Genomic DNA, 9,361 nt, shown 5'->3' with positions numbered 1-9,361 from the left:
AGCTTTCTGAGGCTCAGCTTGAAGCTTTCCCTCGCTTATAAGCTCCAACTTGTAGCGCTCCAAATCTAACTGTTGTCTTGCCTGTGCATGAGCTAGTTCAGCTTCCCGAAGATGGGCATCTTGTTTTAATTTCTCTAATGCCAGCACCTTATTCTGTTCCTGTTGCATTTGTAGCAGAAGAAGTTGTTTTTGCTGGTCAAATGTTAACCCAGCTCCAAAACCAGCCAGCGCAGGAGCTGTGTCAGATACTTTACCAGACTTAGTTACTTTATGGGAGCCTACATCAGAAAAACTAGTACTCTAAAGAAGCATTTACATTCTCCATTGAGCCAGACAAAACTCTTTCCTCCACCAACTGGGCCTTTAATGTTGCCAACAACTCATCTTTATTGAACTTCTTTGGAAGTTCAACATTGTAGTATTCTGCTACTTTCCAAAGCTGATCTTTTAAGTAAGAATTTAACAAATCCTCACATGGGCACTGAACAAAGTCATCAATGGTATCCATTTTTACATATATGTCTTTTCCCACTGCCCAACAGGTTAACAGGATACTTTCAAGACAGAACCCCATCCCTCTGGCTAACTGCCTAACCAGTACTTCCTGACTCACTCAACCCTAGACTTCATGCAGGTTTGTGGCAGGATAAATTAAGCACAAATCCCAGTAACCCGGTAAACTTTCAGCATGCTGAAAGTCACCTGGCAGTCATGGAAGTGCACCCGAGCAATTGCTCTAACCACTTGCTGCACAAAAACAACAAACTAAAACAAAAAAGGTCAATGGAGACAAATAGTGCCCCTCATTACTTATACCTATCAGGGATATAGGTTCCACCTGTTTTCTCAATCCTTACCGGTTACTGGCAGCTTAAGCAAACATTTACCCTCAGTCAAATGAAGCAATCTACTTACTGGAATAAAACTAACCAGCAATATAACATCCTGTTAATTCCTAACAATTCACTTGTTAATTTAAGTTTTTGCTTTGTATTTGCTTTGCTTTGTATTTAGGACTGTAGAGTGGACTTGGTGCAGCTTCTCAACCTTAACACACTCAACAGATGATCAAGAGCTGTGGAGATCCCTGACTGCCCGACAGGGATGGACTGGGACAAAAAATTGGCTCTGGCATTTTTTGCTGAGGCGGCTCACCAAAATCAGACGCCCCTTCACCTTCGATCCATTTAGGGGGTCAGATTAGGGGTGTGATGAAACAGTGAGACGTAACAATTGTACAAGATCGGTGTCCATGACTACAAGACAAGAATATATTTTAATAGACCTATTTAGAAAAAATACGTATAGATTAAATATTTGATGGGGGGGCTGGGCTTCCTCCCCCAGAATTTCTTTGGCATTAAAAACTTAATTTCCTGCATTCTGGAGACATCAAGTATTTTTTTATTTTTATAAAGGGAAGCACAAAATTCAGGTGGCAGGTGACAATTCACGATATAAAAATATAGTAAAATGTAATGCAGTAATCAGTAGCTTATTATGCTTTTTTATTATTATAAATTACTTTTTTTGGACAACATTTCTTCTAATATTTACATTGCATTGCAGGTTTTCTTATTGTGCAAATAAACCTCTCTCATTGCTAATTAAGATTTCTTGGTGCAAGCTATTTTTTCAGAAAATTTTTAAAAAATGCTTTCAAAAAGTGGTGGCTACATGTCCCCAGTGTAAATGAGCCTCCCTCCCTGCTCCCTCACTACAGGTTAAGCTACTCCATGCTTAACGCTTCACCTCCACTCTCCTCCTGCTCTCTCTCTCTAACTCGGCCCTGTCACTTTGTCTCTCTGTTTCGCTAACACACGCCTCCTCCTCTGCCTTGTATTGGCCACCACAGGTCTTGTACTCCTGCAAGTGCCTGTGCCTGCACTATGCATGGTACCGCAGCTGATGTTGAAGCTCCTGCAGGAGCGCATTTGGCGGGAGCCGTCTGAAGACTGGGGGTTTTTTGGCCCGCAACACAAGAAACAGAGAGCAGACGGGGTTGGCGCTAGTAAGAGATGTAATAGGGCCAGCCCAATGTCAGTATAGAAAATTACCCAATGGGCCGCTGCAGTATGCCAGATTACCAGTCCAGCCCTGCTGCCCGAGCGTCCAACCAGAACACCCCCACAGCTTCCAAGGTGATGGGATGAGTGAGTGATTCTTGAGAGTCTGCAGTTCAGTACAGTCTTATGATGGAGCATTACTGACATCTGTTATTTATTTTCATGTCTTACTGACAATGTGTCAGCATTTGAGTGCCTTCAGTTACAGTAAGAATGATGGATGATAGATTGATGGCTGGCTGGCTGGCTGGCTGGTGCATAAATGGATGGATGGGTGGATGTACAGCCACTCTCCTTCTGCAGTTCTTTGCTGGTTGTGTAATGTCCACTGGAGCACTGAAGTGCTGAGCTGCAGAGCTGCAGAGCCGAGCTCTGCTCAATTATTGAGAGACACTCAGTGTCTCTATTGTTTGAGTGGAAATCTGCCAGCAGGCTGATCTCACTGAAACCTGAATCGCTGAGTTCCTACACTCCTGTCCTGTCTATATTTGGGAAAATGGTTATTTTTACAAAGGTCAAAGCCAAGAACTTCTCTACAGTATCCTGGCCAGGTGAACGTGGGAGAACAGGTGTAGCTGAAACTGGTAAAGAACCACTGAAAGTCAGACCACATCTCCCCAGCTCAGTTTTCACTATGAGATCAAAGTCTGGATGAACTGATTGAGTCGACCAGATTCACATTGGACCAACTGGAGGACTACAGGGTGAAAAGACCACTAACTACCCTGCTAGAGTTCTGGTTGTCCAGTCAGGTGTAGGACGGATTCATACTGATGTACTGTGCGCTGGGGTTGGTGTCCATCTTGGTTCTTTGGTGGGGGGGGGCGGCGCTCTAGGGGACTTGGGCCTCTGCTCATGCCTGGGGTGGGTGTCCCTGCGCCTGGGGATCCATTGTCTCTTCTCCTCGCCGGAGCCCTCTTTGGCAGGGGTGGGGCTCCCGCTGCTTCCCCCTGCCGGTTCTCTCACAATGGGGGCGTGCGGTAGTCCCGGGGGCACATGGCCGGTGTTGTCGGGGTGGGTTTTGGACCTCTTCCTTGGGGGTGGCTGCCTGCCCTTGACGGGTGGGCGGGTTGGTGGTGACATTCAGCTGAGCTAGTTGATTTTGCTTCATTGCTAGCTTGGCTGGAGTTGCATGGCAGCCGGAGAGCACGCTGTGCATGGGGGAAATTGGCTGGCACTGGCGGCCTTCACTTTTCCGGCGGTTGAGGGGACGGTGGACTTTTATTGGCAAACGCACGGTGACCTGCACGGCACGTTTGCTGCTGGGCTGTGCGGCGTGATAAGGTCCTGTAACCCTGTCGCAGGACTGATACGGGAAACGCTTGTGCATTTTGTGTTGGGACACTTGACAATCGACCTATTTTGTCATTTAGGTATAAGGACATGCATGAATCTACATTTGGTCTACTTGAATATTTGAAGCAAGTAACACTGAGTCAAAATAAACTACAGTGTGTGTGTTCATGTTGAAGGAACAGGTCACCCATGTTAATGAGATAGGAATCAGATATGTCAGGCTGTGATACACACACAGTACTTGTTGATAATAAAATAATTTGTTGATAAGAAGAAACGGACAGAAGCTCAGAGGCTTATCCTTTAACTGATCAGATCACAGTTCGATGTTATCTAATTTTTACATTTTTATAGTGTAACTTGTGTTTACAGTTGCAGTCTTTACTATGCTTGATTGAGCAAACATGTTTTATTGTGATATATAAAGGCAAAAGCAAATGTATTAAAAAAAAAGCTAAAATAGCACAAGACTCCTGAGGGTTAATTTGCAGCTTTCCAGTGATATGAAATTGAACTTTTGTCCAGAATAAAATAAATCCTTTGTAGGGCGTCAGAGTGAGCTCTCGGCTCCAACACACAGCTGAATCCACTGAAAATCACTGACCTCGGAAAGCTGATGATGTGGGTGCACAGTTGGCACAAGCTGCAAACACCCACTCACATCCACCCACATGCATCATCTCTCTTTCTCTCTTATGCAGACATACAGACACGGCTAACCTAATAGCCCGGCTGTCTCCTCGAGTTTCATTTTCCACTGGAGCGTTCCAGCTCTTACCTGAGCCGGCATCAATCTATTGAGGCAGAGAGGAGGCAGCCGGGCCGGGCCGGGCCGGGCGTCTTCCTTCATCACAAAACTCCAGACAGCCTGACAGAGAACAAACACTTGGCTCATTGGGTTTCATCTCCTCCTCTGTCTGCTGACACAGAGCTCTGAGCGCCAAGACCAGCGTCCATATGGGCGCACAGCGTGAAGTACAGACAGCACGAGGAGACCAGAACCAGCATTAGTTCTGCTGTTTGCTCTCCATCAGTATGCGCGTGAAGATTTACTCTGTTTATCATTCATTGGAGATATGTGTTTAAATAACAATGCCTTTAAAAGGATTTCAAATGAATAATTGCTCATGTTTTAGGTAAACTGCTCTAAAAAAAAATTAAAACATGCATCAGTTGTTTAATGAAATGCCTAAAAATGACTCACAATGACCTTAACTAAACTTTATTTTTTCGATTTCATGCTTTGGGAGGAGAATTATTTTGGTACAGGGGAACAAAGTATAGGCGACTGTTTCTGGATTGCATATACACATTTCACTCCATCAACTCCAAACTAATAACTGCATCTTCTTAAACATGCATATACATATTCCCATCTATATACATACAGGATTAATACATTATTTTCTCCTGTTTGATAAAAATGACAGCGAGCCGCTGTAAAGCAAATTAAAATAAATAATGCAATTAGATTTTTGTGACGTCTTTTTAAAAATATACGTATCCTGTTGGAACCAATGGTCTTGGAGCTGAGATTGACAGACAGGAAGTCAAAGTATTGAAAGACGGACAAACATGTTGTTGCTTTTTTACGGGATTTGTTAACAATAACAAAAATATAAGCCACTTTCATGCAGAGATCCGAGCAATAAACGTGGAAAGAATATCTGTCAATGTGCCGCATTCACACATTCTTACTAGACAAATGTTTGCAGCATAATCTCACAACCGTGTGTGCTTTCACAGAGTGATCCGGCTTTCCGGAACCAGCAACCTGGAAAAAAAAACGTGGCGTGTAACAACACTGGCATTCTGGCTGTGGCTTTTCACACAGACATTCAGTCTTTGTTATTACCAACGTTCAGAGGCGGATCAAATAGGACCCTCCTTTCCCGCTCCGTACCTTTCAGACAGCACAGCGAGCTGGTATATTGGTGCAAAACTCACAGTGTGAAACAGGCTTTAGACCAATGCTGGACTTCTCCTTTAAACTTTAAAATCTGCTATTTGTTTGTTAAAATGTATTATTGGGAGAGCAGACTTCAACTGATGAATAAAATCAGTTTTACCAGTTAAAGTTAGTTAGTCCAGTGACAGTCTTAATATGAAGAGTTTGTTTGTTAGCACACCGGTGGATGAGATTCATCAGTAATTTAAGCTGGGACATGTCGGCTTCCTCCTGTGTGTCTGTCAGAGCCAGCAGCAGCAGCTTATCATCACCTGTCCCAGCATGTGACCTCACAGGTTTGATTTACAGTAGCATGCAACGCTAACTCTTTCCATAGCCCTGATCTTTACGAGCCTCTCTCTCCCTGCACCTGTCCATTATCAGCTGTGTAAGGAGACACGGCAACCTCCTCCCAGCGGACAGACTGAACATCGTACACATCTTTTCTTGTTTATTCGTACAGCAATCTTGTTCTTTAAAATGTTTTTTATGTATCTGATTTCCTGACAGCAGGACTGAAGGATAACAGTGTTCTCTCCTGAACAGCGCTTGAAAACACAACGAGACTTCAAGCAGCGTTCAGATAGTTTGAACTCAGTGGGTGGTACGAGTGGAGCACACAGTGATTATCAGCATCTGCAGGTATAAAGCTGCCACTGTATCTAAGTGCCATCAATTTAACTGTGTAGAATACAGGTTTAAAGGTGTGTTTAGAGTGAATGCAAATGGATTTTAGAGGTGGCAAAAAAAGTCAGTGGAAACATGCGAACAACAGTACTATGTCTTCTCTATAGAAACAGGCTTTGGGCCTTTCCCAAACTGGACCCTCGGCACTTCCACTCCATCACGGAGTGAACTCTGATTGGAGTCACCCTCACAGCCAAATGGAGCTCTCTAACCAAATACAGATATTTCTAAATACAGCGGCCAACGTTCGGATGAACTTCCGTCTCCCCAGGGTAAACAGGATCTGATGTTACCGCTGCAGTCACTACTGTCAGGTTTAGCAAACTGTGATGAATGAATGATGTTGAGGAAAAGAGTGTTTTGCAAAAACGAATCTGTGAGTACCAAATTATTTTGGTTTGATTTATAATATTTCTTTAAGATGCTGACTGGTTCAGCTATTCATTTATGAAAAAGAGACATTATCAAATAGATGATCCACATTGATTGTTAGACTTCATATTTTGAACCTCGTAATTTTATATGGAAAAAATTACATTCACCAATACAAATGGTCCTACTAAAAATACATTTCACAATAGACAACATCAACATTATAGTAAAGCAATTAAAACTTGCTTGTTCCGTGATACATCTTGTTGTGTCATCTTCTATTATTCTGTGGTTTTATGTATTTTTGTTTTGGCTGAAGATTTTCTTATGACAGTATAACCTTTGGGCTGCGTTGTCAACCTTTGTATGGGGATATAGGAATATGGGTGTAGTCACGCACATTTGGAAGAAGCGTTCTTCATCGTGCAGCAAAGGTTGTTACAAACCTTCAACACTCCGGTATCGGTGCTCATGCAGCATTGGAGGGTTTAATAACCCACTACGACTCCGCCCTCATTGGTATCAGATGGCACTCAATGTGGCGGACCCACCACATGAACGCGCAAATGGAGTGGAAGTAGGTTGGGAGAGGGAGGAGCAAGTACTTTCGGAAAGGCCCGCTGTCTGAAATCGCTCACTACTAACTATTGAGTGAACTATATATACCATCATGCATTGCACAGATAGAAAAATGATGGCCGACCAGGAGAGAGAGAGAGCTGCGTGAAAACAGCAGTCTGTTGTACAAATGTAAGTAATTTCCTGTTTTACTTGAGATATGTCATAGTTTGTTTTACCAGTTTCTTAGCCATGTAATAAATTATGAATGTTTATACATTATGGCACAACTCACGGCTAGCGATACAGCTCGCTAACATTTGCCAGCCCTCTTCTGTGCAGTAACTTAATTGCCATTGGCCAAGCCGCTACGTTAAAACTAGATTGGCTACATGCTTTTTTTATTTGTAGGTAGCTGTGTTACAAGAAAATTTCAATATTTTATTTTAATCTCTTCAGGGACAGATGAAAAACAGACTTCACTCGCCTGAAGAGACAGAAAGAGCATCTTTCTCAGAGAAGTGTTTTGCTTCTGCAGCTGGATGGGAGTCAGTTCAAGAATGTCAAATTCTTGGGAAGTATTTTATTTTGACTGGCATTCATAATAAAAGTAAAATTATACCTTTATCTTTTTACCAAATTGCCATCAAGGGATGTCACGAGGAACGATACTTTGGTACCGAAGGTAACGGAGAACCAACACGTGGAAGATGGTGACCAGTGCAGCTTCAGCGACAGCTCCGCCTCGACGTGTGTGGAGGTACTTTGCAATATCATCCTTTTAGTTACAGACAGCTGGCCCTGCTGTCGCCTGGCCAACTATAACATATGACGTTTGCAATGGCTAACCGCTAAAGGCTAACATATTCAGGTTAACATAATTTAATCATATCTCGTAGTAGTAGGCAGCTGTCCTTACCTCAGTCTGTGGTATCGAATTTGGTTTGGAGAATCGTGGAATTTCACTAGTATTGGTATTGACTAAATTTCTAGTATCATGACATCGTCATTGCCGTCTACCATCATCGTTAATGATACTGACTGATTTGTTAGTTGGTTGTCAATATATTTATTGCATTTTATAGAGTTGTGTTGACGGAGATGGGCCTTGCCGGCGTGGTTTCTCCTGCCCGAGCAGCCAAGACGTGTGAGAACTTTAAGACATACAAGGTTTGGATTCATTGTATTTTAACCCTTCTAGATAATGAAAGCATAGATCAAAAACAAGTTTCTGTTTTCTTTGAGGATTTTCTTTTTGCTGTGTTTAGCATTTGAAACAAACACTAAATTAACTGTGCACTTTCAACATTTTCTATAAACTGATGTTTGCAGCAGCTCAGGAGGCCACCAACAGGGAGAGGCACTGAATCAGGGGAGCCCACTGCTGGGACATGGAAGTGGTTCTCTCTCATGATGAGGCCTCCATGCCTCAATGCCTCAATGCCTCAGCCTGAGGCAAAAAGGTTTTTTGGGAAACACTGCTGGTTTTCTGATGAATGTGATTTAGGATAAAATAATTTGAAGGCGACGTGTCAACCCACACAAACAGAAAGATATGTTCAGCCCCATCGTCATGTTGATGTTGCTTTTTTAATATCCGAGCCGTGTTGCTCTCGTCGCATTTAGCTTCTGGATAAATGTTTGTCTGGTGTGGCCTTAAAATAGCATCTTAAATGACACATTTTTACATTACCGCTGGTGATAAGCGTGATGGGCTGTCAATGGGTCGCCTTAACGAAATGTAGCATCCCAAATCCCCTCTCAGCTGCACTAATCTGATGTGAGGAGAGGGAGGGAGGGAGGAGGGCTGTTAACCCGAAGATCGACCACTGAGGTTCAGACACACACGGAACATGGATGGTCACTCAGGGAGCTGTCCAAGTCTCCTAATGCCTGCTGGGATATATAGTCTCTGTAGCTCTTTATACAAGGCATGCTGGGAGATGGTCGTCTCTTCAGCCTGGTGCACCCAGAAGGGTCCAACAGCAGACTTCATGTCTGCAAGCCACAAAGAAGAGAGTACAGTCACTAGATTTGATTGATTGATTGATCAACTGTTCTGCACAATTACTTTTGCTTACTTTTGAAATAAATACTGCAGCTTCCTAAAAAAATGTTAGTGTGCTTTTTCTATTCATTACCCCTTTAAGCAACACATTTGTAAAATTTATTTTATATATTGAATAATCTTTCACTGTATTTTAATCATACATACAAGGTATGAACAAATGAGTATTTTCAGACAACATAGATTAATAACATTACTGTATATATATTTGTTTTTTCGTTTGTTTGTTTTAAAGTATCTTTCTTTCTTTACGTCCATACTCACATTCTTTGTCACTTTTTTAGTCAGGAAATAATCAACTGGTTAATAATTATTCTATATTTTTCCAGTTGTTACGATGCATGTAGGGCACATGACTTCAGGTTT

At 42.5% G+C, this 9,361-nt stretch overlaps 1 long non-coding RNA gene across 1 annotated transcript; it reads left to right on the top strand.

Annotated features, from left to right (window-relative positions):
* Positions 1–6,978: 6,978 nt before the first annotated feature.
* Positions 6,979–9,007, top strand: LOC123963738. Its single transcript, XR_006823254.1, has 4 exons — positions 6,979–7,119; positions 7,579–7,687; positions 8,013–8,097; positions 8,260–9,007. It is a non-coding gene; the product is annotated as an uncharacterized LOC123963738 (long non-coding RNA).
* The last annotated feature ends 354 nt before the right edge of the window (positions 9,008–9,361 follow it).

Source organism: Micropterus dolomieu, linkage group LG23 (genome assembly GCF_021292245.1).
Source record: "Micropterus dolomieu isolate WLL.071019.BEF.003 ecotype Adirondacks linkage group LG23, ASM2129224v1, whole genome shotgun sequence".
NCBI classification, from domain to species: domain Eukaryota; kingdom Metazoa; phylum Chordata; class Actinopteri; order Centrarchiformes; family Centrarchidae; genus Micropterus; species Micropterus dolomieu.
This window is presented reverse-complemented; position numbering and strand designations above follow the sequence as displayed.